Below are 26,986 nucleotides of genomic sequence, written 5' to 3' on the forward strand. Positions count from 1 at the left end.
CCCACCAAGACCACAAACTGGGGGACTCCCGTCTGGGAAGGAGGCTCAGGTGGACAGGCACAAATCAGCGGACATCATCCACTGAGATACCCTGGCTCTCTCTCCAGAGTGAGCTCATCCTGGAAGGCATTCAGGAGTTCACGTGATTCTCCAAGGAGCCCCTTCACTGCCCCTTTTGGGAAGAGAAACTGAAGGGAGGGAGGGGTGGCATTTCTCTGGTCATCTCTGATTTGGACCCACAGAGGCCACCAGTATTCACCCAGCAGAACCCAGATGACTGGTTTGGATGTGGAGGCTGCTCTGTTCACCCCAGAATGAGAGGGCTGGGAGCACAAGGAGGGAGCAGAACAACCCCAGCTCCATCTGGTGCCTTCATGCAACGCGCAGCAGCCTTTCAGGGAAAGTCAGGATTTGGGGAAAACAAGGTGTGAAGAAATGTATGTTTGGCTTGACGTGGTTGTACAAACTGGCGTAGCTGTTTGTCATCAATGTTGGCTGCCTCTCGAGTTATTTTGACACTTCAAAACACTCAGACGCTCCAGGAAACAGCCCATTTTTAGCAGCAGCCTTTCCTCATAGCCTGGGGCCCACACAGACACCCGCGCTCCAGGGAGAGCAGCTCCAGAGAAGGGAGACGGACAGCAGCATGGGAGAGTCATGAGGTTTCCTAAATTGGGGTTCACAAACCAGACAGGAAGACTCAGGGTGCCCTTGGGGTCCTCTGTGTGCACAGGCCTGGGTGGAGGGCCACCAGTTAAAATCAGGACACTCAGTTAAATGTGAACATCAGACAAACAATAAATAAAAATTTTTAGTCTAAGTATGTCCCATGCAGTATTTGGGCTATACTTATCCTGTTGAAATTATTTCTTTTTCTGAAATTCAATCTTAAATGTGTAGCTGGCGTTTCTAATGGCTAAATCTGGCAAACTTACCTGGGGGTCCTGCTTTGCTTTTATTTATTTGGGAGCTGAGGTTGGATGTTCTTGGAATGAAGGTTTTCACTGCCAAAAATTAAAAGTTTGGAAAGCCACAGCTAGCTCTTCATTTTTTTTCCCACATTGAAAAACTTAGCTGTAATGCATGTTTAATGCACTCTTCCACCCCAGACACATTTTATGGAGTGCTTCGACAGCCCAGGCACTGGTGCAGACCATGGGGTCACACGAGGTGAATGAGGCAGACTGCTGTCTTCCAAGAGGGCTCTCAAGTTATCCAGGGAGAAAGTTAACCAGTGATCACATGTGGTTGGAAGTACGAGGCATGGAGTAAGAGTTATCACCACGTGGATCGTGGCAGAGCTGTGAAGAATAAAAAGAAGCAGTAAAAGGGTGCTAACCAGGCATTGCCACTAGCAAGCTGGTTTCCACAGGCCATGGTCCAAGCTGATGAGCAGAGAGCCTTGGGAAGACCCTGATCTCCTTGGACTTTGTATTCTTTTCCTCTCTCTACCTTTTAGTTTAGTAATGACTCGGTTAAGACTGATTAAGATTGATTAAGCAGTCAAGCAACTGCTTTCTGTTTGGTTGACTTAGAAAGTAAGCCATTGGTAAGCCTTTTCCTTGGAGCATCTTCAGGGCCTAACATCAGTATCCAGCCCAAGGTCCCGATGGTTTGGGGCAAGGAGAGGACAGGGTCTAGGAACTACCTTTAAGTCGACCAGTACCAGGAACGTGACAGAGAAATGAAGGAATCCTGAAGGAGGAGGAGCGTTCAAAGGGCAAAATGCTCTCCACGTTATTAACTCTCAAGTAAACAGCTCAGCCCTAAGTGGAGACGAGGAAGCCAGGAGGAAGCTAAGGCTGTGAAGGCACATTGGCTTTCTGCTGCCCAAGGAAACAGCAGGGGCAAAATGAGAATTCTCTGTCATCGTGAACACCGTGATCGGTATTTTTTTTTCTTTCTTTCAATCATTAGAGGAAATTACTTCACTCCCAGAAGAGAGACTCTTCTGCTAACTGGTCACCTGAAGGTGGGAGTTGGGTGGGCTTGGGGTGGAGGGTCCGGGGTTCAGGAGAGCCGGCCTTGGAGCCTGGTCACATGTGGCTGGGAAGATGTGACGTCGCCAGCATGTGACCCCACCATGTAGACTCAGCAGCAGTGTGTGTGGGTCGTGGAAACAAGGCTCAGAGGATTAGTGAGCTGACCACAGGCGTGTGGAAAGCAAGAAGGTCGTTCCCTCCTGCTCCCACGGAGAGACAGAAATATCACTCTGCCCCTTGTCCCTGAGGAGCTGAGACAAACGCCTGGCGTGGGTGTCCCGACCACAGGCCCCTTTGTTCCTCTCTCCCATGCACTCCTCTCTCCGGCCCTTCTTCCTCTGTGACCTTCGCCCCAGCCTGTGGGCACCATGGGCTGCGTGTGCTCAGCCCTACTGTTGGGCATCTCCGTCCCGGCGTGAAGGGCATACCTGGAGGATGGGTGCACACCCGGCGGCAGAGGAGACCGACATGATCGTGTCCTCACTGGTTTAGTGTTGCCACCCAAAGCCCTGACCCAAAGCCGTTCAGAAATATTTTGCCTCTTCCTGACAGTAATTTTAGTGTCAGACACTGCTCCTAGGGTTTTTAAAACTTCATGAACTGAGACTCACAAGAAGAAATGCTGTGTGTTTTACATGGCATCCTGTGCACACATCACATCCTGGCCTTTTCCACACATGGCCTGGGTTCGTGGCTCCCTAGCCACAGGCCTTCCCGGGGCTCAGGTAGCGGGCAGCCCCTGCAGGGGCTCAGAGCGGGAGAAGATGAGGGTTCGCATTTATCCCTCAACAGGCTGCCAGAGTCTGGCTGATGATCACAGCTCCAGTCTAAGCCTCTCCCCACACCACTCTCTCTGTCTCCAAGTTCTGGAAACACCTTCCTCCTTCAATTCTTCAAGCCAGAGGGTGATAACTAAGCCCTACGGTTCCTAGACCTGGTCCTGCACTAGTGGTGTGGCTTCCCTACACCCTGCCCACATCTTTGTAAATAGTTTCTTTATTAAATGCCCACAAATGACCCAATCTGAGTGTGCCATCTTTCTACTGCTGCATCCATGAAGTGTGTGCATCCACACATACAACACACACACACACACGACTCATGAAATAACACTCACCCTTACTCCCATGAAGCACTCTGGTATATGTGACTCTATTCTAATTATTACAAATGCTCATCCCACCCACTCAATTAATTCCATGACTCACTTGTGGGTCTCGATCCCCAGTTGGAAAAGCATTGAGTAGGGCCAGCCCAGCAGAGGTAGCTGTCAGCCGGCCTGGCTCTGGCGTCCGGCAGAGGTCAGTGGGGAGCGTGCCAGGGGTGCTGTCAGAGGACTCTGCAGAGAGGGTGTCCTGCGGGGCTCCCCTAGGGGAAGGCTGGACTCTTCTTCGAGGGTAGTGCCTTTCTCTGGTCATTCCATTCCAGGGGCCGGCTTCCACTTTGTAAGCTAGAAACCTGCGTTGGAGAGATGCTGCACGGTGGCTGGGCTCCGGGGTGACTCACACGACTATGTGTGCATAAATGCCTCGGTACTGGTTCAACCACTCCTGGTGAGGGTACGGCCATCCCGTGGGCCCAGGAGCCATGTTCACCCATAGGCACCCTTTCTCTGGTGGGAAATTCCATCCAGAAAGCCAGGCTGTCATCAGAAGGCATTTGGCCAGCACGGCCTTACAACAAGGGCATTTTTTGAAACCTGAAGCAGGTCTGGGTGGCCAGAGCACTGTCTCTCTGGGATGCCTACCTCACAACCCCTCCTTGGTCCTTACTCCCTCTGGCTGACTCATTGACTTTCTTGCGCTGTTTCCTTCTGTGTCCGATCAAGCGAAGCTTTTTATTCCAATCTTTGGTGGTGGTGGCTCAGGGTGGCTGCATCCATCACGGCTGCTCAATGAGGGGCCGGCCCAGGTGTTCAGGGCTTAGAGGAGCCGCCTCTGCTTCACCTTCCGGGTGGTCCTGGCTGTGCAGCCAGCATCCAGCCAATCAGTAATCACCATGAGTGCATGCTTTGTGGAAACTAGGCTGGTGCTGGGCACTTCATAGGCACAATCTCATTTCTCTCTCATATCAACCTGGTGAGAAAGCACCTACTTCCCCATTTTGTACATAGATCGGGGCTCAGAAAGGCCAGGTGATTTGGCTGAGGTCATATTGTAAGTCAACTGCTGGGCGGCCCTAGAAACCGTCTGTGAATGCACACGTGTGCTTTGAAAGGATAGCTCTGAATATGTCCCCACCCCCAAGAGTTCTCACTCCCCAAAGGCAGGACTGTGCCTCCTTCTGTAAATTCCCTCTGCCCCACTAACCTCCTGCAGTGCCCAGGGCAGGGCTCAGCACATCAGGGTGCCCAGTTACCCATGTTTACTGACAGACGCAGACTGAGGGCCAGCCTCTTGCCAAAGAGGGAAGGCCAGTGGGAGCCTCAGACCACAGGGAGGTGACTCCATGGACGCACCAGACCGTGGTGTGACTCAGCTGCCTGGCTGATGGACGGCAGACAGACGTCAGTCCTCGCACTGTGACCCTTTCCTTTTTCCCTGGAACAATAACAAACCCTGACTCTGTGATGCAGTTGCCATAGGAACCAGAAAATATTTGATAATGTGGAGACTCTGGGTCAGGTGGGCTGAGCAGGTCTGGATTAAAACAACCGTTTCTTGCCCCTTCACCCTGAATCCTGGGCCTGGGCGGCTCACCTGTTTGGAGCAGATTAGGTAAATAGCCAGGAGGAAGTTACACTGTCGCCTGGATTAAGTGACTTTGTCTGACCAGGAAGTCTGGGGCAGTCACAAGTCTGCATGCCCATGGGATCTGGCTCAAATTCCTGCTGGGAAGCAATGGAATCTGAGGCACCCCTGTTTGCCTGGGAGACTGAGTACCACATGGGTTGCCTGCCCACTGGCACTCGTGGGACCTCTCCTGGATACTGTGGGGAACAGAGAGAGGAGAGACATGGGTCCCCATGCTCAGAAAACCCCTGGTCTACTGGTGACAGGACACACACCTGGATAGTCCTGTCAGGTCCCAGCCCACATCAGGAATCGCCAGGCAACAGTGAGGGAGGCAGGATGAAATGAGGCTTCTGGGAGGGGACAGGATTCAATGAAGGGAACCAGAACACTCCATTCCCAACAGGACCTGCTGAGCGCAGTACCAGGCTCACTCGCTTGCACTCGGGTCATGGTGATAGCTGGGGTCAGGGGACTGGAAGCTCTTTGAGGCTCGCCATCCTTGCCTGCCCTGCCGACCACTCTGCGGTCCCCATCCTCCTTCTTACTCCTCAGTGCACATCAGGCACTTCTGCATAGAGTGCTTGGCTCCGACACCCTGACAACGGTGTCCCTCCCTCCCTTAACACAAAACAGGCTCATATTCACCCTCCCACCCACTGCCATCCCTGCCAAATGTCTCCTTTTCCTGAAACACTGACACTACTCCAGGTTTAATGACATTCTCTATATCTGTACTGATGACCCTCCTTCCACCTGAGTCTCTCCCAGGGAGCCCTCCCTCTCCTCCCCCAAGGCAGCCACCTGGGCCTTCTTCATGTGACCACCATAGCCACCTCCTAGACATTCTCTTGGTTCCAGTCATGCTCTTCCCCAGCTTTTAAAACCTCCTTCTCAAGTACCAGTGTTCCTTAGAGTCTTGACCTCCGCTCTGATTTCCAGTATTTTCAACTTCTTGTTGGGCATGGCCCCCAGCAATTCAGGCTCACAATGTCTGAGGCAGGACTGGCAGCCTGTTCCCACAGACCTCTTTATCTTCTTTATCTTGGTTTGGGGCCCAACCCAGTCATGTAACCGGGAAGCCTCACTGCCTCCCGGGTTCCCCCACTATCACTGCCCTGCCCACTGGTGAGCAAGGCCTGTTGACTGCGGCCCCGGGGCCGCTTCCGCTTTGCTGGCGTCCCCATCCTGGCCCGTCAACTGCCCTGGTGCCACCGTGGAGGAGCGGCCACCCTCCTAACTCGTCCCTGCCTCCTGCCTCTGCCTCCTTCACCCTCCTCCACGCAGGGTCGAGATTCACTCTCTGACACACAGCTCTTTTCATCGGGCTCTGGCTCAGAGACCTTTCATCTCCTCATGGCATGAGGGTGAGGTCCAGGTCCCGTGGGAGGGTGGGTGAAGGCCTCCCAGTCTAGCCCCCAAGCTTCCTTTCTAGCCTCGCCTCCCAGATCTCTGTCTCTGTCTGTCTCCCTCTCTCCTCTCGCTCCCTCCCTCCCTCCCTCTTTCTGTCTGTCTCTCTCCATCTTTCTGTCATTCTGTTTGTCTCTCTCTGGATCTGGCTTTCTGTCTCTATCTCTGTCTCTGTCTGTCCGTCTGTCTCTCTCACACACAGCCCACAGCTCTGGCTACACAACCCTGCTGTTCCCGGTGCCTTGCGCGTTCCTGGCATCACCCCCTTCATCATGCCGAGTCCTCTGCCTGAAACCTCCTCCTCCGCAACCCAGGGAACCCCCACCCCTCCCCAAGCCCTCAGCCCAGTCCAAATATCTTCCTAGCACCCTTGCATCCCAGGTCTAGGGCAGAGTTCATCACTCTCTCCTCTGTGTGCACGCAGAACATTCAAGCATTTTCCACACCGAGCAGACTTGTGGACAGATGGCTGGTGCCAGGCCTGTCCTGTTCCTCTCTGTGCCCCAACATCTAGCCAGGTGAAGCTGCACAGATCCTTGGATCCACCGCCCTTCTTTCTCTCGACCTCGTCTGACCTAGCACAGCATCTGCCTTGCCGTCCCCACCTGGGTCCCCAGCCTCCTTCACATGGCAGGGCCACTCGGCCTCTGACCCCGTGTCTGTCACAAGGCGGCCTGGCACTCCTGCTGGGGGCCACGAGGTCTGCAGCCTCTGCCTGGGCTCCCGTTGCCCCCTCACCATGCTCTCCCCCTCCTTGTCTACCCTCGTGTCCACCTTTTCCGCCTGCAGAGGATGCCTCTCACTCATTCTCCGAGGTGTACGAACCCTACCCGCTCCTCGGAGATGCCTTCTCCAGTCAGGACTAACCTGCCTGCGTCCCCCACAGCCCATGAACGTGGACACCTGTCCTTCCATCAGTGCTGTGAACCACGTCCGCTTTCTTCTCCGAGACACCGGGCCCCTGGCTTCCTGCCCACCTCACTTATCTGTTTCCCGGTGGTGCTTTTCTCCTAGTAGCTACCCTCAGAATGTCTGTTGAAGTACTGAATCCTGCCATTCCCTGTGCACAGCCCTGCAGTGGCTCCCTGGGGCCTGGGACAGGTTGGCCACCTCAGGCACACAAGGGAGCAGGTGGCCTGTCTGCTCACCTCCCTGATCAGTGGGGCCGGTGCTCCCTCGGTCCTCAAGTCAGCCCCCTCCCCAAGAAAACTCAGCCTCTCGTGCCTGCTGGTGACCAGAAATTGCTGGAAATCTCCTTAGCTCTTTCCCCACTGAGCCCTCCAATGCTTCCCCACACCTCACCACACCCTCCTTCCATCACTTCCATCAGCCCATATTCCTGGAGCTGGGAGTACAGACAACTCCTAACGGCCCCCACCTCCACCTCCCAATACACACATACGCTCTCTCACCCTCTGACCAGTCTTATCTCCTGCATTTAATGTACAGTCTCTGGTTAATCCAGGCCCTCCTGTCCCGCATACTTCACAGGCAATTACTCATGCAATTCCCCTTCGCAGGAAACCCTCCCTTCTTTTCTCCACTGATCCGAATCCTCCCCGCTGCAGGCGCAGGTCTGGTCTCCCCCTTCTCTGTGAATTCTCTGACGCAGAACTGACTTCCTGAGCCACATAACAGTCCTGTTGCAATCGGCAAGCACCACACCGTTTAATATTTAATTATTCTCCACTATTTAAAAAAATGCATGTTCATTTTCTTTCCCTACCTAGATTATCAGCTCAGAGGGGTAACACTCATTCTTAATTTGCTGGGGAAGGTAGGTGAATGTAGGCTTTCTCTAAACTCTCTTAGCTTCTTGTCTGTGCACCCAACTTCAGTAGAATCATCTATGAAAGTCCTAACGTCTAACTGATAAAATTTTTCTTGGGCAGCTCTGAAAATACACCACAGATTACAAGGAAGCCTCACACCATAGGCTTCCTGGACTGGGAATTTAATAGACCAGAAGCCCAGCGTCTGCATTCGGCCCCGCTGGTTGGGAGGGCTCCCTGGAGGTCAGAGAAACTAGGATTTCCCCACCGTGGGAGAAACTATAGCCCTACTTTGCAGTAGCTGGGGAATGACTTCCATGGCTGGAGCAATGCTAGGATGGTTTTGTGACCCTGGGACTTGTGCCCAAGGGAGGTGAACCACGTGTCCCTCTGGCTGGCCTCAGAGGAGCCTGTCTGGAGCCAGGGGGGTGAAGCCAAGGGCCTTGTGACATCCCACCCGGCACTGGGCGAAGTGGTTATTCTGTTTCCAGGCCTCCAAGCAGGGCTGGCTTTGCAGAGGGCCTTTAGCAAGCTGCTTAGGGCAGGGGAACTCCTGGAGAATTGTACTTGTCATGACTTTGACCAACAGCTTCTTTTAGGTCAGGTTGTGCAGGGCTTTCTTCAGGTTAGACACAAGTGTCCACTGTACGGCTGAGCCACCAACTAGCACATGAGCACCTGCAGCTGGGCCTCTGGGGAGCATGCATGGCATGAGCCCAGGCTCTAGGAAGGGGAGCCCAGTGCCCAGGGCTTTCGCTCCTCCTTCTCCTCCTCACTTCCCTCCAGATCCTGTGCTTTTATCTCCTACACCTCACGTTGCCTCCTTCCTGCCCATCTCACCGCTTCTTCAACCTGCACCTTCTCTTCTTTTTCTGAGCGCTCTCGATCTGATCACCCAGCAGCAAATTCATCAATAACCTTTACTTGACCCAACTGGGCGCTACCCTCCCCACTTCCTCTCCTTTTATTCCCTCTGCAAAACTGGATTTCCCAGAGGTGGCCATGGACAATGGGGATGGCCCCTGAGTTTCTGGAGCCCACGTTCCTCACGTCACAACATTTATTTAACCATTCACTGAGCAGTTACAGTGGGGCTCTGAGGAAACGAGAGGGGCCCACATCTGGCGCCTGCCCTCAGGAACTTGTGGTGCAGCAGAGGAGGGGGGCACACAAGCAGGCCTTTGCGAAGGCTGTGACAACGGGGAGATGGACAGGCTGCAGGCACAGAGCTGACAGCCAGGGGAAGACGGCTCAGGGGATGCAACATCTAAGGGGAGGCCTGGAAGAATGGTTGGTAGCTGGCTGTAGACTTGGGGAAATTCTGCTCTATGCAGAGAGAAGCCAGAGAGAACATGGGGTCTTAGAGACCTGCCAGCAGGTCTGAATGGCTCAGAGTCAAGAGTGAGCGGGAAGAGGTGAGAGTCGGGGTTGGAGAAGGGTCAGGGGAGACTCAGGCAGCACCTCCCATGCAGGAAAGGAGACAGGACTCAACCCAAGAGCAGTGGGTGGGTCCTGAAGGGTCTTAATCAGGGAACGGTGACGCTGAGTAGCTGACGGTGGGAATATTCATTTTTATTCATACAGTGGGGAAAACTCAGAAGGAGGCTTGCTCCTACCCAAGTTCACCTTCAATTAGTAGAAGAATGAAGAAGAGAGGCCTCGAGTCCTGCCACAATGGGCAGGGCCGAGCTGGCACTGGACCCCATGCCTGTGCTGGGGCAGGTTGGGGTGTAGAAAGAGGGGAGTAAGTGGATGAGTTGGGACTCTTAGGTTGCGATTATGAGAAGCCAACTTGATCCAATTTAAGCCAAAGGGGACATTGGTAGAGAGGCTACGGGCCCAGGGTGGGGCAGCAGAACTTTCAGAGGAGCCCTGATTCAGGGGCAGGGCGTCCTCAGGACTCTTTCTCCACTTCACTCCCCTGCCCGTCTCTGCCCATCTGCTCCAGTCCCCCTCTCTGCTGCCTGTCCTTGGTCCCTCTGGCGGCCAGCAGAGCCTGCTTGCCCCACTGACCTTGTAGCGGTGAGTTATAGGCTGGCTCTGGGTTCCAGGTCCGAGTTTCCAGGAGAGAGACTCTGAGAGCCCCAGAGCATCTCATGTAAGCAGCTATGGCCAGGGGTGTCACCCGTACAAACCCCGGGGCGTGGTGGGGCTCATGCTGTGCATTGGGTGGGGGGTCCCCAGAGAAGGAGGACTGTGTACTAGCAGGCACCCCAAAGCAGTGAAGCTCAGAATGGGATGGGCTCCACCCCTCCTGGGTATATAGTCATATAAAACTTTATAATCTTGTAGGAACAGAATACAGATTCCCTACAATGCAAAGGATTTTGATGACAATAGCGAATATTTTTGAGAACTTAATCTATGCTGCAGTACTTTGTTAAGGGATTCACAGGTATTTTCTCACTTAATTCCTGTGACCCAGTGAGGTAGATGCCAATTTACAATTTACAGATAATGAAACGGAGGCACAGAGAATCTGACTGAGCTTTCCTGTCTAGTTTCTGAGGCACAAAACCCCGGTCTCGGAGCAGAGAGAGAGAGAAAGGCCACTCCGTAGCCAGTGGTGTGCCGGGAAATGTTCAACAACCAGCTCTCCTCTGGTTCACAGTATTTACTGATTTCTGAGGTGTGAATACCCCCGTCATGGATAATTCCAAGCTACCAACTTCCGGGAGCCCGTCTGAGCAGCTCCCACGCGTACTGCATCTGGTGCCTTGTGGGGAGTCCCGGCGCCCTGTGATCCAGAGCAGTGCTTCTCCAAGTGCGGTCCCTGACGCAGCCGCATCAACACCACCCGAAACTGTGCGAATTCCCTGACCTCACCCCAGACTTACGGCCTGGGAGACGCTGGTGGGGAGGGGGAGGAGAGCCCGCTGTTTTCATAGCCCTCTGGGGGACTTGGATGCGCGCTGAAGTCTGAGAACCTCTGGAACAATAGGCTAATGGGTTCTTTCACAAAGCTAGCTGGCCCGGGTCTTTATCCTGTGGTTGCGAGAATGGGGTTTGTTTCTCACTCCTTGGCAGATGGGCAAACTGAGGCCAGAGAGGCAAAGGTGCTGGAAATTGGTGGGTGAGAGGAGTGGGTTAAGAAGTCGCCCTGCCAGCCTGGGTCTCCTCGCCCACAGGGTAATGGGGGTGAGGGGTTTCTGCAGAGTTCCTCTTCACAGTCTGTGAAGCGATTGCCCAAGGACCGAAGGTGAGTGAGAGGGTGGGAAGGCTGAGCTCTAACTCCAGGCAGATGGCCAGAGCAGACCAGAGGGAAGGAGAGGAATCCAGGGTCCTCCGGCGCTGGGTCCTCTGAAGAGAGGGAAGTGACGAAAGAGCCACGTCAAAGCTTAAAGCCCAGCAATGCCTGGTTCTGGGAACTTCAAGGCTGATCCAAAGAGGTCCTGAATCTGAACTAAGTCCCAGGATTGTGCCAGAGGCCTGGACCAGCAATCTCTCTGCCTCAGGTCTGAGCCCAGAAGACCTGTGATGGCTCCGGGGAAGGAGGGGGTGGGGATGGGCAGGGAGCTGCAGGTCCAAGTCCCGCCAAGCTCTCCGTGGGACATGTTTGCTGTCTGGTTGTCTCAACAACTTCCCTCGACCCCAATCCAGATTTGCCATTAACCAAAGACAAACAAATCAGGAGCCAAGTATCAGAAATGATGCAAATTCCATGTGTGCCCTGGGAGGCCATGAAACACCTGGGTAATCAGCAAGAGCATGATGTCACCCGGAGAAATGCTTGGCTTGCAGGCAACTGTGGTCACATGACATGGCCGTGTGCACTGGTCACCCGGTGGGGAGGGGTTCCCCACTGAGCTCAGTGTGTCTGACAGAGAACCACAACACAAACAGAAACTGTCCTGTCAGGATGAAATCCGTAAGTCATGTGATGGGGCGGTTTTTCTCCTCAAAGCTTGAGTCACAGAGCCAAGAACCAGAGCCAGCATTACTTAGCAAAATCAGGCCCTGCTGGGATGCTGGCCTGCTCTGTACTTGGGCTGGGAAGTTGAGTACACTGGAATTCCAGTCACAGTCCTTTCAGGAAAGAAGCTCTGTAAGAAAGAGATTCCTCAGAGGTACCTGCTTTGGAATTTCTTTAGCAAAACTCCTGGCTCCAACACCAGGATTCCTTCCCTACTGGGCTGCTGCGTCCCTGAGGGGTCTCACCTGGGCTTGGCCTTGACGTTGGTCGGTCCCCAGGGAGAGGCCAGCGACCTGAACAATTACTCCTCCTCCCAACCCAGAGTGGCCCACTCAGGGTGCTTCAGCACTTCCTGCTTTAAACTAAGGGAAAGTTTGGGCTCAGCAAATGCTGAGCAAATGCCTGGGGCAAGCTGAAGGTTTTAAGCCACAGGGACGTATGAGGTATGAGTGCCAAGGGGCAAGAGCCCACTCCATTCTCTTGTCTCCATTCTTCCAGGCTCCCACTCTTTGCAAAGCAACTGTGGCCCTCCTGAAAGGCTGGCACTGGGCAGTGGTGTGGGCACTTCATAAGCGGGCAGCCAGGTCACTGCCCTCCAGGGGCTTACGTTCTACTTAGGAAGATAACACTACCACAGCCCAACACAAAAACAAGCAACAGGGCACAGCATGCAGTTTACCACCGATCGAGAGCAGGGAAGCATAGCAGGAAAAGCATGGATGGTCCCTGTGCTGCACACCACATGGGAATTCTAGCCCCCGACCACGCACAAGCAGCTGTGTGACCTTGGGCAAGTTGCTTACACCCTCTGAGCCCCAGCCTGTACGTCTATAAAATGGAGATAAAAGTTTCCAACTCATAGGGTTGTTGTGAAAAATGAAATAATGGCAGCAAAACAGCTGGTAAAATGCTCAGCACATAGTAGGTACCTGACAAATTGTAAGAGTTCCCTTAATTCCTTTTTGGGCTGAAACAGGCTGTAAAAGATGAACCATTTATGTCTGGTCTTCAAATTTAGGGCAGATTAGACGCGATAAAGTGAAAGCACTGAAAGGGGAGCTCAAAAAGAGTAGGGAAAATTAACACAGGAAAGCCTGACAGTGAGGGAATACCTAGAAAAAAACAGTCAGTGGTGCCATCATCTATCAGACAATAACAGTGACCACAGCAATAATAATAACTACATTAATTAAATCAGCAGGTTACATTGCCAGGCTCTCTATGTCCATCACCTTGGTTTTTTTTTTTCACCCAGCTCTTAAGGGGCTGAGATGCCTCTGACTCCTTCTGTCTGCGTGAAGTCCCCCAAGTTCTGCCTAGAGGGGGCACTTAGCCACAGCCACTGCCTGGGGCCCTGGTGGGCTCTAATCCTAGAGATGCCAAATCTGGGGTGAAACCCAAGGCCCTAGGATTTTTCTGGTCTAAGAGTACCCCTGTGGAAGAGGGGGAGTGGAGTTCCCTTTCCACTTGATAAGCCTTACTTGATGAGGCTTGCAGGGCACCGGGAGGCAGGAGTGTGGTGCCAGGAGGAGGGCACCCAGAACTTCACTGCTGGCCACCAGCGCGAGGCGAGAATGTTCCCAGGACTCAGGTGGGGCTGCTGGCTGCTGCCCAGAGCAGGAGGGACTTGGTCGTGAGCAGAAATGGCCCTGCCCCACTGGTCCTCCAGCCTGGGGTCAGCCTCCCACCCCCTCCCCTGCCTTGTCTCTAGATCCCCAACAAAAGGTCCCCTCTCATGCCTCCACACATCTCCTCAGTTTCCCATTTGATTTTTGACTTTTATTTCACACTAATTTTTTTAAAGTGTAAAACAAATGAAATTCTTCTGGCAATTAGCCTGTAGGTAAATAAGATGTCCTTATGTTCGAAAACCCCACTTGGAGCAAACTGGACCTCTCTGTTTGCTTTCCCTTCTGACCCTGTCAGAATTCTGTTCTGGAAACACACCGAGAGCCTCTGCAACTTTGAACCTTTCTTCTTTCCTTCCTCTCACATATGCCTGAGCCTGTCAGGGACAAGGGAGCCTGCTGGATTCTGGAGTTTGAATCTAAACTGCCATTTACAACTGCGTGACCCTGAGTGAGTTATTGAACAGCTTTAGCTTTCATTTTCCCTATCTCTAAAATGGAGATTGGAACTGCTCCCTCGAATGTGAAGGTAACAGAAGGCTCCCCTCCCCCACCTGTTACATGAGGGAACAAGAAACCAGCTATTTAGGATTTGTATCACATGTAATCAACCATAGTTCCTCTGACTGTGAGTTGATAGTCTTGCCCTCTCTGAGATCTAACTAGTTACACTTATGGTCACAACTGCACTCGGGGAAATTTCGGTCATAAGTAACGTAGCCTAACAATCTGGACTTTTTGGAGCCCCATGTGTGAGATGCAGAAAGTTTCTGATTCACGTGGGGTGTCTGTGCCCCAAAGCTAATGAGGTTGTGCACTCAGGCTGGTTCTCTAGCACCTGGTCCTTATCTTATGGGAGGAATAAAAGACTGATGGATGCTGACTGCAAAGCAAACACTGCAAGACTGTAGGATTTGTTAATTCAAAGGCAGTAAAATGAGAAAAGAGTGAGCAGAGGCCAGCAGGTCTCCAGCCCACCTGTGAGGTTTGGGGAAAACTTGGTTCATTCTAATTATAAGTGTGTGGCTTCTAGACCATGGAGAAGTGATGAGTCCTACCTTGGGCAGCATAAGTATTTCTTCACATGCCCACACTCTGCATCACCAAGGGACCCAAATTTAAAGCAATTAAGCAGTTAGATTTAAAGGCATTTAGGCCCTTTGCACTTGCAAGTTTCTACGCTAAGTGCCGCAGGGAACTCAGAGATGAAAAAGACGCTGGCCTTGCCCTCAGTGAGCTGACAGTCGAGTTGGGAAATGGCACAAGCATATATGATTCTCATGTGAATGCAGGAGGCTGTGGAAAGGCTATCAGAGAAGTCAAGAGGGAGGGGGAGATACAGAGAAACAGAAGGAGACTCAGGCCTTGAAGGGAAGGTGCATCTGAGCTGGGCTTTGGAGAATGGAGGGCCATTTCAGCTGAGGGCAGGGTGGGGATGACTTGCCCAGCCTGAAGGAGCAGCAGAAACAGGATGCAGCAGGGTCCCAGGGTGCAGGGTGATTTCAAAATGATCACAATCTAGTAGGGCTACAGTGTTGGGAGCGAATATGAAAATGAATATATGTATGTTCCTATATGGCCGAAGTATTATGCTATATACCAGAAATTGATACAACATTGTAAACTGACCATACTTCAATAAAAATATTTTTAAAAATGATCACAATGTAGTAAGGCTACAGTGTTGGGAGACTGAGAGGGTGGAACTTGGGTGCTGAGTGTGGGAGATAAAGCTGTGATTGAGTTTAAAATAAAAATAATGATGGCCAGAATGTGCCAGCCACTGTCCTAGGCGCTTTCTGTGAATTAATTCACAACAACCCTATAAGGTGAGGACTACTACTCTGCCCCTTTTATAGGTCTGGAAAATAAGCTTTCACTCAGGAAAAGTTTATTTTCCCAATGTCAAACCTCTGAGAGGAACCAGGATTCAGCCCAGTTTGGCTCCAGATCTACTCTCTTACCCACTGAGCTGCAGCAGGAAGGGGTCAGACCATGGTGAGGTGGGGGTCTTAAATGCCACTCTAAGGAGTATGGCTTTTCTTGCACAGATCTGTGAAATAAGCAGGGGGCTATCAGAAACATATGATGGTGCCATCAGCTACCATCCCTCCGGGGGCTCCCTGAGGAAGGGCTGGAGCAGTAAGAGAGTGAAGGAAGTACTCCCATGAGGAGAGGCCAGCGTTCAGGTGAGAACTGCTCGAGGGCTGGCTTGGGGCAGGGTCAAGGGGACAGATGGGTGGGGTCTGAGCATCTCTGCAGAAGCAGGCCAGGGCTGGTGCTTGTGAAGCTCTGAGTTCATATGATATTAACTGATTGGTACTAAGGGAGCAAGATGAAGATTTCAAAGAGATGGAAGGAGGTGGAAGAGCCTGGGAGGAGAAGAAAGGCTGCTCAGATTTGATCAAACCCATCCCCAAATTTATCCTCCAGATACGTCACCTGCGCGTGACGTGATGTATGAGCAAATTTATTCACTGAAGTATTCTTTGTGATCGGAAAGAACTGGAACTAGGCTGAAAGTCCACCAACGGGGCAATGTTTAAACACATTATGATTTATCTGAACATTGAAATATCGTATTTTTGTATAGCCTGTGAGGTAAGCATGGTTTTCACATTTCCAAATGGAAAAAATGAAGAATAATGTGTTGTGATATATGAAAATTACATGAAACTCAAATTTCAGTGCCCATAAATAGTTTGATTGCAACACAGCTATGTTTATTCATTTGTGTGTCATTTGTGCCTGCTTTCCCACTACGATGGCAGAGCTGAGTCCTGTGACAGTGGCCCTATGGCCTGCAAAGCCAAAGATACTAGCTTACCTTTTACAGACAAAGTTTGCTAACCTCACATAAGTCTCTGGAAGTGAACCACAGTGACTGCCCCTGGGGAGAGAAAGTCCAAAGCACAGAGTCGGAGAGGTGACTTCTTACAGTGTCATTTTTGAATTTTGAATCATGTGAATATTTAACCTATCTTTAAGCTTAATTTGAAATTTAAAAGAGGAAAAAAGGATGCTTCCCATCCTGAACTGAAGGAAGAGAAGGGAGAGATGGAAGAAAGGGGGGCCGGATTCTAGCCCTTTAGCTCTGGGTTAGGGTGAGGTCAGGGGCCTCCAGCCAGGAGAGGATGCAGGGTGAGTTTAGCCTTGACCTCGGCCTTGACTTGCTAAATGACCCAGGACAGCTTCCCTTCCCTGTGGGTGAGGGGTCAGTGCTGCTCACATGCCTGGAGGCCTACTTCAGAAGAGGCTGGAAGACTGGCCTCTGTCTTTCCACCTGCCATGGGAACAAGGGAAATGGACAAGGAAAATCAGACTGTGGCCTCATCAGTCACTCTGAACAAGCAGCAGAACAGATTGGGAGTGCACAGTAGTGAGGACACAAGCATTCTGGACACTGAGTCCCAGTCCTGCCTCGCCACCAACTGTCCTTGTGACCTTGGATAAGTCATTTTCCTTGGGGGCCCAGCCCCATCCCTGTCAGTGGGGGCCTGGACCAGACTGACAGTCATCCAATTGCCACTTCCCCACCTCCTTCACCTGCTCCTACCTTACCTACTTCACCGCAAGACTTCATAGAGGCCCTGGATTGAAAAACGACAACAAACCAGTCAACACAATAGCCAGTCTCACACAGATGGTCTCCAAGCCAAGTAGTTGTCACTCCATTAGCTCTGGATACACTTCCCCAGATACAGTCCCTCCAGGCAGGGAGAGCACAGGAATACCCTTCAGTTACAGGTTGAGCAGTGGGGACCCCCGAGCCCTGAGTGATGGCTGATTTGGCAGAGGAGCAGCAGGCAGGAAGTGGCCAGCGGATATGGTGGAGGGCCCCTCCTGAGCAACTCCAGGCAGATGCATTAACAGTCCAAGTGCTGTAGCAGCTACAGCCTGCTGGTTGGTACCTGGGGAAGTCCTGCTAGACCTGAAGGGGCACCTTCAGTGGAGGTCTCTCCACCTGAGCAAGGCATGTGGCTGCATTTCCTGGCCTTCGTGGTCAGGAATAGCCAGTCCAGAGGCTGACCAGCACCCTCAGAGAGCAATGGGTGTAGTTTCCCTCCACGCCCAGAAGCCTGTCCTCTCCTGTCTCCCTACAAGTCCCCATGCCTTGTTTATGACCCATCTCAAAACTTTCCTCTTGAACACAGAAGCCAACTTGAAGGGACTTTCAATGGCCAAATACGAGATAATTTGAGCAACAAAATAAATAATGATCACAATAGATTATAACATATAGAATAAGAGTAAAAAAGGAAATAAAGTGTCTAATACTGATATAGATAAATGTTTTAACAAAATAAGGGAAAAATAAGGGAAAAGGAACAGCTCTTTCTTACAGCAAAATTCCAATTGATAAATGTTAGAAGGCGTGATGGAAACAGAAATAGAAAACCACCATTTGGCAAGCACCCACAGTCATGATTGCTTTAAGCAAGACTTGTGAATGGAAACAAACATTTGTGGGTGAAAATAAGATGAGAAACAGGATGTTTATATATTCTCAAAGCAGTTCCCCATAAGATGCCTACTGATTGCAATGGGGAAAAGAATAACTTGACAGTGGAAAAAACCTGGCAGACCCCATCTTATTCAGTGATGAGAGTCAACGTAATAAGTAACACAACATATTGGCCTCACGTGCACTGAAAAAGGCACAACATCACTTCTATATGTTCTTGTCAAAATGCACAACCCAGGGAAACACCGGTCAAACCCAAGTTGAGGGACATTCTACAAAATAAATGGATAGTACTTTTCAAAAGTATGAAGTCCATGAACAAGTAAGATGAAGGCATTATCCCAGACTAGAGAGAATACGGAAACACGCCAACTAAATGCTCTGGGTGATCCTGGAGTGACCTGGACCAGATGAAGAACATTAGTGGGGAACCTGAAATCTGGATGAGGCTCATGGCTATTGCTAATTTCCTGGTTTTGATGACTGTACTGTAAATTTGCAGATGTTCACATTTGGGGAAACTAGGTGAAGGGTATTTGGGACTTCTTTGTACTGTTTTTTGCAACATTTATGTAAGTCTGAAATTATTTGAAAAGGCAAAACCAAAACCTTTTCCTCTTTTGTCCAACTTCCCCAGTGTCGCTCCCCTAGCCATGTAGCTGGCTCCTTCACACAGTGTATTGCTATTATTTATGTACATGTCTGCCTCCCTCACTCAGGCTCTGAGTTCTAGGACAGATGCCATGTCTCTTTAATCTTTGCTTTGCCTCATCTTATAAATCTTATTTGGATGGAAGCTGGCTGGCTGTCCGTCTCTTCAAGAAACTCCCTCCTCTACACCACGCCCCACTGTAAAACGCACCACTGTTCTTCTAGTTGCTGAGACCAAAGTCCTAGGGGCAATCTTCCAGCCCTCTTCTTTCCCTCATCCCAGGACTAGCAAGTCCGGTTGGCGTTCTGCAACAGTCGGGCTTCTCCAGAGTTTATCACCAGCCAGACCACTTCTCCCCTCCCCTCTGAAGGTGCTCTCAGCCGAGGTTACTCACTTCTCAGCGGAACTTGAGCCTCAGGTCCTAACTGGTCTCCCCTTACCTGATCCTCAAGTTTTTCCAAGGAGCAGCCAGAGGAATCTTTTAAAGGGGAAAGTTGGGTCTCATGTCACTCTCTCCAGTGGTTTCCCATTGCGACTGGTGTAAATCCAAATTCCCGGCATGTCTCGTGGAGCCCCTGCCTTCTGTTCTATTCTGTCCGCTCTCACTGACCTGCCCCAACCCCGCAGGCCTTCCATCCCTCCCACAGGTATGCCAGGTTAGTTTCCTCTCTGGGCTGTGGATCTTCTGCAGGGACTCGCATGATGGGCCTCTTCTCAACATCAGGGCCCAGCCCAAAGGTCACCTCCTCAGACAGACCTTGCCTCATCTGTTAGCTAAGCCAGTCCTCTTTTTCCCCAGACACCTTGGGTCTGTGTGTTAGTTTGTTAGGGCTTCTATGACAAAGCACCACAGACCGGTGGCTTCAACAGCAGAGACTTATTTTCTCACAGTTCTGGAGGCTAGAAAGTTTCCAGGGTCAAGGTGTCAGCAGGGCTGGTTCCTGATGAGGGCTTTGGGGAGAATTTGTTCTGTGCCTCTTTCCTAGCTTCTGGTGTATGTGGGATCTTCAGTGTTCCTTGGCTTGTAGCCACATCACCCTGATCTCTCTCTATGTTCACAGGGTGTCTTCCCCATGTGCCTGTCTGTCTCCACGTTCTCCCTTTTATAAGGACACTAGTTGTATTGGATTAGAGCCCACCCTAATGGTCTCATTCCAACACCATCACCTCAGCAAAGGACCCTATCTCCAAATAAGGTCATATTCTGGGGCTTAGGACTTCAACATACAACTTTTGGGACAACACAGTTCAACCCAGAAGAGTCCCATTACCTTGTTTTATTTCATGTAGGGCTTTTACAACCATCTTAATGATCTCATTGTCTGTGTCCCCCAGCTACAACGTATGCTACACGAGGGCAGGGATCTGCTCCAGCTCTAATGCTTGGTCTTTCTTCTGCCTTGCAGAGGGACACTAGGCCCTGTTTCTACAGCGTGAATCAGGGTACTTTCCTCAGATTGCCCCAGATGAGAGAACAGGCCCTCATTCACTTACAGCAAGCAACCAATGTGTTTGCTACACATTCGTCGCTTAGCTCAATGTCTGGCCGGAGATCTGCAACATTGGATGCTGGAACCAGCTGTGACTCTCAGAGCCCCAGAAATGCCCTCCATGTAGTAAACATTCAGTAAATACTTGTGGAAGGAATGAAGGCTGCACATAGTTTGGCTTTTGACCCAGTTTCCTGCACTCCAGCCAGCGCAACACAGCCTAATGGCTGAGGGTGTGGGCTGTGGAGCCAGAATGCTTCAGTCTTCCACTTAAGCTGAGAACTGGGTACATTCCTTACCTACTCTTTGCCTCAGTTTCTCTAACTGTAAAATGGAGAGCATCATAAAGTTCCTCCTCTCATAAGTTGTTGTATAAAATGAGATCATACGTGATGAATTGAGTATCTGACCATTAGGAAATGCTTCCTGCTAATCTAGGCCTCATCTTTTAGGCCTGGTCTGAGGTTGTAGAAAGTTCCTGGTAGACAAAGGGCACAGAGCCCAGGAGGAGTCTCTGGTCGACTGGGGACACAGAGGCTCCAGCTTACTGCTCAGACTCCCCCTTCAGAATCCCATCTGTCCCTACAGAAAACAATCAGGCACTGGGGAGATTTTGACCATAAGAGCCTTGGTCAGTTACTGGGCTGGATGGGCCTTGGAGTTTCACTGGTACTTCTGGCTGATTGAGGAGAAGCAAAAGGAGGATATAACTCCTCAGACTTTTTCTGAACACCCAAAGTGAGGTATGTGGCTTCCAGATGACTCAGCAGGGCCAGTTTCCTTGGAATCAGCCAATCTGGCTGGAAACTGTCCGTGCTACAACATCCTTGCTCAGCCACCCCCAGAAAAGCTGACCTACCACTCAACTTGCTTCCTGATTTAATACCTATATATAGCCATATGTATAGAACTTTCTATATATGTATGCACTTAGAGACCAGTGAGCCTAAAATACCCCATCCCCACCTCATTGCTTTGTTTTCTGTAGGTTCCTTGTTCTAATTTTACAGCTCAGGGGACTGGAAATTGCTGTCAGAATGGAGTGACCTCCGTGGGTGGCAGGGGGAGCACAGAACAGGCTCTGTTGGGAGACGGCAGGATCCATTCACAGCCCCAGCTCTAAAATCAGTGTGCTGGGATATGCTGGGATATGCTGGGATGTCCTTCTTGCTAGATCTTAGCGTCCCTCAACTGAAGGAGGAGTTGAACTGATGATCTAAGTGTTTTCTTGTTCTTCCATTAACTGGCCTAGTGCAATGGTACCAGCTGACACAGACGCATCAGAACCATTGTTTCCTGTTCATTCATTCATTTAACAAGTATTTGTTGAACAGTTACTGTGTGTCTGATAAAAATCTCTAACCTTATGGAACTTACATTCCCATTAGGGGAGACAATAAACTAACTAAATTAATAAAGTTTACATTATGTTTGATGGTGATAAGGGTCATGGAGAAAAAGTAAAAAGCAGGGACAGAAATTGGGGGGGAGCTGCAATTTTAACTATGGAGGTTAGGGAAAATGGCACTGAAAAGTTGGTATTTGCATAAAGACAGGAATGAAGCTGTGCCCAGAAGGAGAGGGAGTGAGCTTGCAGAAACCTGGAGGAAGTGTCTCAAGCAAAGGAGCTGCAAATACCAAAGCATCAAGGTGAGAGTGCACCTTGTGGGTTTGAGGCCACTGTGGCTGGAGCAGAGTGAGTGCGGAGCGAATGCTGGGAGCTCAGATGGAAGGGTACAAGAGACCACTGCTCCAGATGGGATGGGGCACCACTGAAAGGCTTTGAGCTGAAGGGAGACCTCAGCTGACTTCTATTTATACAGGGTAGTCCGCCTGCTAGGATAGTTTATTACAGACTGCATGGAAAAATGGTGGAGGCAGGAAGACCATTAAGGAGACTGGCAAACCAGCTGAGGGCTGATGGTGGCTTGGAGCAGGGTGGGGAAGAGCTGGGGAGAAGTGGTCAGAATCCTTATGTATGTGGAAGGGTTTGCTGAAAGATTGTGCATGAGGATGAGAGAAACGGAAGCCAAGAGTGACTCCGATGGTTTCTGACTTGAGCAATGATGGAATTGCCATGAACTCAAATGGAGAAGACTGTGGGAGGAGGAGAGATCAGGAACCCAGTTTGGGACCCATGAGAAGAGAGATGTCTATTAGACATCCCAGTCAGGGAGTTGAGCGGGCAGTTCGATATATGAGTCTGGAGGTCAGGAGAGAGTTTGGAATGGAGATTTCCTTTTGAGAGTCATCAGCAGGTACGTATATATGGTGCATAAAGCCGCAGGTCTGGGTGAGGTCCTTAAGATGGTGTGGGAGGGGCCAAGCTCTGGGGCACACCAACATTTAGAGATCAAGAGGTAAGAAGGGAGCAGCAAAGGGGACAGAGAAGAATCAGCCAGGGAGGCATGGCCCACCCTTCTCTGGGCTTTAATCCTTCATCTGTTAAAGGGGAGGCTCTCCAGGGTCCCCTTCCACTCTGACACCTATGCTTATAAGATGCGGAATGCAGCTGTGGCCAGGGCACAGCAGGAAACCCTTTCCCAGCTCATTTCCTGAGATGTACATGGGACCCAGGCTCCTATTTGAGCTGTCCACTGGCATGAGGGCATCTGCAGATGGCCTGAGGCAGCTGGTCACAGTGAGGGGTGGGAAGTGGGGAGGCTGGCAGCCCTGTGCCAGCAAGCCTTCTGCAGGCCCTGCCTGGAGAGCGGGGAGGGCCAGGGCCAGGGGTTCTCACCTAGGCTGGAAAGGTAGGAGCTGGCTTTATTTTGACACTGCTTTCCTTCTGTGGGCAAAGAGAAGCTTACTTTTTCTCTTGTGATAGACGCCAGCAGGAGACTAAATACTTGAGATACTAATCATGCACGTGATTCTGAGCATTTTTAACAAAAAAGGAGAGGATCGTCTCTAATTGACATCTCTATCCTCCTCCTGTTATCTATTAGGAATGTGAAAAACATTTCTTTTTGCTGGCCCAGAGGTAATGTCCGAGTCACAGTTTCTTTCCCAGGATCTCTAGGATCTAACCTTGGGCAGAGCAGAACCAGTCCTGGAAGCAGCTGGGGTGTCAGACCTACCAGATTCCTGGTCTCAGGGAGTGTGGGCTCAGCAGCCCTACCAGAGTCCGACCCTGACGTGCTCACGGCCAGCCTGCTCATCCTCTCCGTGAGCCGCGCCTGGCCCAGCTGGGGAGCTCTTGTTTTACCGCTGCTCGCTTCCCGTGTGCACTTTCTGTGTTAAGCATTTTATACATATTAACACATTTTAATATATTGTGCATACATATATGTACATTTAATCCACAAGAATCCTGCTCTACAGCTCATAATAATTGAATTTAGACACAATGCGATTAACTTTAAGCGTCCCATCTTCTCTATCCTCACCATAATGAGACTCCAGGTTTTGTGCAGTTGAATTCTTGGGATCCTACTTATAGTGTTCTGATCAGGTTTTGCAATATTATTGTTCCCTCTTATGAAGGAGGAAACTGAGGCTTAGAGAGATTAATTTACTCACCTGGATCACTGAGGAAGCTAGAGATTCGTACCCAGGCATCCTGGCCTCATGCCCTCTCCATAGGGCTCCCTGTGCTGTTGAGGTCATTTCACAGCTGGGCCCCAATTTCCCCAGGAAATCCCACTATTCAGAGAGAACTCTGGTTAACATTTTAGGGTACCTCTCTCCAGACTTTTACCTCATTCAATATGTTCTTTTAAATAAGCGTATGTATATATTTAGGTCAGGGGATCAGCATACTCAGCCCCAGACCCTCTTTGGAGGCCCCTTAGTTTCGTGGGCACCAGACCAGTGTTGGCGGCTCTGAGCCCGGGACCCTGGCAGGTTGGGGGCTGAACGCTTCTGCCTGATGCCAGTGTGCTCCTCACCCCCAGCTGAGCCTGGAGCCGCATTCTCCCGGCCCTGCGCAGGATGCCCCATTCTGGGGCTGCTTTTCCACCCTCCCATGGAGGCCACGTGGTTGTGAGGGATGACTGCATCAGAAGGAAAACCTACAAGTGGGCCCCTGGGAATGAATTGGGCCTTTATGTGAAAAGCCACTCTCTGCTGCAAACCCAGCTCCTTCCAAGCCACTCTGAAAGCTGACTCGATGTCGCTAATAACTGAGATAGCGAGGGGGTAGGGTGGGAGCCCACAGAATCTCTGCAGCTTTACCATAGCTGGAAGGCCTACTGGCAAATGCAAGGGTCACATTTATCCAGGCTTCCTCGACTCCTCCCAAATCTGGGGCAGTGCAGTTTGCTTTCATTCTACCATGGAATTTCTCAGAAGTCATAAAAATTACAATGGCTATGATTTATTGAGCATATGTTCTGTGCCAGGCTCTTCACAGAAATTGTTTAACCCCTTCTCAATTTTTGAGGTAGATAAGGAAACTAAGGAAGGCCAGTGGCTCCACCGAGGCCCTGGCACCAGTCAGAGAGTAAAGAGGGATCTGAACCCAGGTGATCGGACTCAGCAGCCCGTGCTCTTTATTTTTGCATAAAAAGAATGATTATTTTATTAAAATGACCTATTCCCATGGTTAAAAATCAAATAGGGTTAAAAGACATGCCAAAAACCAGTGGCCCACAGCTCAACCCTCTCTATTCCTCTGCCTTGCTCCCCACAAGCAACCCCTTCCAACTCAGTAGCTGCTTTTTTCCTGCTCTTTACTCTAGATTTCAAAATATTCACCTAAATGCCTTTTCTCATATATTTTTTTCAAGAAAAGATCATCCTCCACCCCTTTCCCATTTCTTAGTTTCTTCTACTTATATCAACTTCTCCAGTTCCTTCAATGGACCTATAGGAACCTAGCAATAATTCTTCCCCTACTCACCCCAGCCACATAACCTGTCAGTCCTTGCCCTGTGTCCCTCTGCTTGGAAACTTCCCTTCCCCATGCAAGTCCCACTGCTCAGGCTGGCCTGGCTCCTTGCTCCTTGCTCCTTGCTCTGAGACTTCCCTCTGCCTTCTCCTTTGCTGGAGCCCCTGTTCCTGGAGGCCACGGCTTCCTCTTTCATAAGCCCTGTTTTTGAGTCCTGCCTGTCTTTATTTTCCCTTCACATTTGATCAGTCATTTGGCTGAATATACAATTCTGGAATGAAAATAATCTTCCTTCAGAATTTTGAAGGCATTGTCCTTTTATGTTCTACTCAGTGTATCTGGAGAGAAGTGTGATGCCAGTCTAACCCCTACTCCTTTGTCTGTTGGGGGCTTTTCTCTTTCTGGGGCTTTCCTGGTGTTCTCTTGATCCTTTGTGTCCTAAAATTTGGGGTGAACTGGTTTTTTGCTCCTTGTGCTGGATACCTTCTGCTGATTTTTTTTTTGTTTTTTACTTTAGTTACCATATTTAAATTTTTCAAGAACTTCTCTGATTGTTCCTTTCTCATGGAATTATATTTTTATGTCGTATTTTCCTGAAGTTACTATTTTATAGGTTCTTTTAAAAATTATTTTAAGGTTTTTCTGCTTGCTGTATGCTGTCTGTTTCCTTCTTTTCTATTTGTTTTGACCTGTTTTTTTCATTTCAAATGTCTGGTGATCCTTCATAATAAAGAATAAACAAATTGACACTTTAGTAGACTTCACAGTAGAGTGACCAGATGGCTAGAAGGTGGTTTTATTGGGAATTGTCAAATAACATTTTGTGGAGGTCCTTTCCTTGGAGCAGAGGATGGGACTGAGGAAGAACTCTATCCAGAGAAGAATCCTCCATTGCCCACCTGGAAGGGAGGTCACACCCAGCTGCTGGTGCTCTGGGAGCAGGCAGAACGTCTGAGAGGCCAAATTTATTTCATTTCTGATTAATCTCCCAGTTTTCAAGCTCCTCCCTCACTGTCACCTTCTGTCCTGACTAGTCCTGGAGTCCAGAGCGTCTCCAGTTCATTTTATCCAGATAATGACTTCTGGTCTCTCCCATGGAAAAAGAGAGCTGGGATGGCTTCCTGTTTCTTAGCCCTGGGCCTTGCTCCTGTCTTCTGTGGGGGTACCTATAAGCACCCAACCCTTGCAGACTCCGTGGGTCTCCATTGTCCACTTCTCATCACTTTCCTTTCTTGCACACATGTGGATTGTGACTTTCTCAGCGCCACTCAGAGACTGCTCCTCAACCCATCTGCCCTTCCAAGGGTTTGGAAGTCTTTCCTTCCCAGTGGTCTTCCCTCTTCTCTTCATCCTTTTGGTTTAATGCCTTTGTAATTCCACTATTACTGGCTATTTGGGGAAAGGGGTGAGTGAAGTAGGATTTAGGAGGCAGTTATCTATTATTGTATAATGAATCACCCCAAAGCTTAGTGGCTGAAAACAACAATAATTTACTACTTTTCATGATGCTATGGGTTGATGGGGTGGTTCCTCTGCTGGTTTCACCTGGGCTGACTCAATAGTTGGCTGAGCTGAAAAATTAAGTTGGCCTTGTTCATAAGCCTGGTGGCTGGTGCTGGCTGTTGACTGGGGTGCCTCAGTTCTCTTCCATTGGCCCCACATCTTCCAGTGAACTAGACTAGCTTCCTTAAGGCATGATCTCAGGGTAATGTTCCAAAAGATTAAAGGCAGAAGCCTTAGAAGTCACACAGTATCACTTCCAATTAAATTCTATTGGTCAGTGCAAGTCAGCCCAGATTCAAGATGTTTTCTCTCTCTCTGTCTCTCTCTTTCTGTCTCTCTCTCTCTTTTTTCATATTCTTTTTAAATTGAAGTCTAGTTGATTTACAATGTTGTGTTAGTTTCAGGTGTACAGCAAAGCGATTCAGTTTGGGATTAACTTACACATACTTCTATATATAAAATAGATAAACAACAAAAGACCTTCTATATGGCACAGTGAACTACATTCAATATCTTATAGTAACCTAAGTGGAAAATAATTTGGAAAAAGAATATATATATGTATAAAAGATATTTTCTTTTGATGGGAAGAGTGGCAAAGGTGCATA

General features: G+C 50.1%; 1 long non-coding RNA gene across 1 annotated transcript in view; it reads right to left on the bottom strand.

Moving 5' to 3' along the window:
- Window positions 1-1,208: 1,208 nt before the first annotated feature.
- LOC116148672 (uncharacterized) overlaps window positions 1,209-26,986 on the bottom strand; it is a 61,858-nt gene continuing 36,080 nt past the window's right edge. The window contains exon 4 of the long non-coding RNA XR_004132197.2: window positions 1,209-1,301. This is a non-coding gene — a long non-coding RNA (uncharacterized LOC116148672). The remainder of the gene's footprint in view (window positions 1,302-26,986) is intronic.

The sequence above is a fragment of the Camelus dromedarius genome, chromosome 21 (assembly GCF_036321535.1).
Source record: "Camelus dromedarius isolate mCamDro1 chromosome 21, mCamDro1.pat, whole genome shotgun sequence".
In the NCBI taxonomy this organism is placed as follows: domain Eukaryota; kingdom Metazoa; phylum Chordata; class Mammalia; order Artiodactyla; family Camelidae; genus Camelus; species Camelus dromedarius.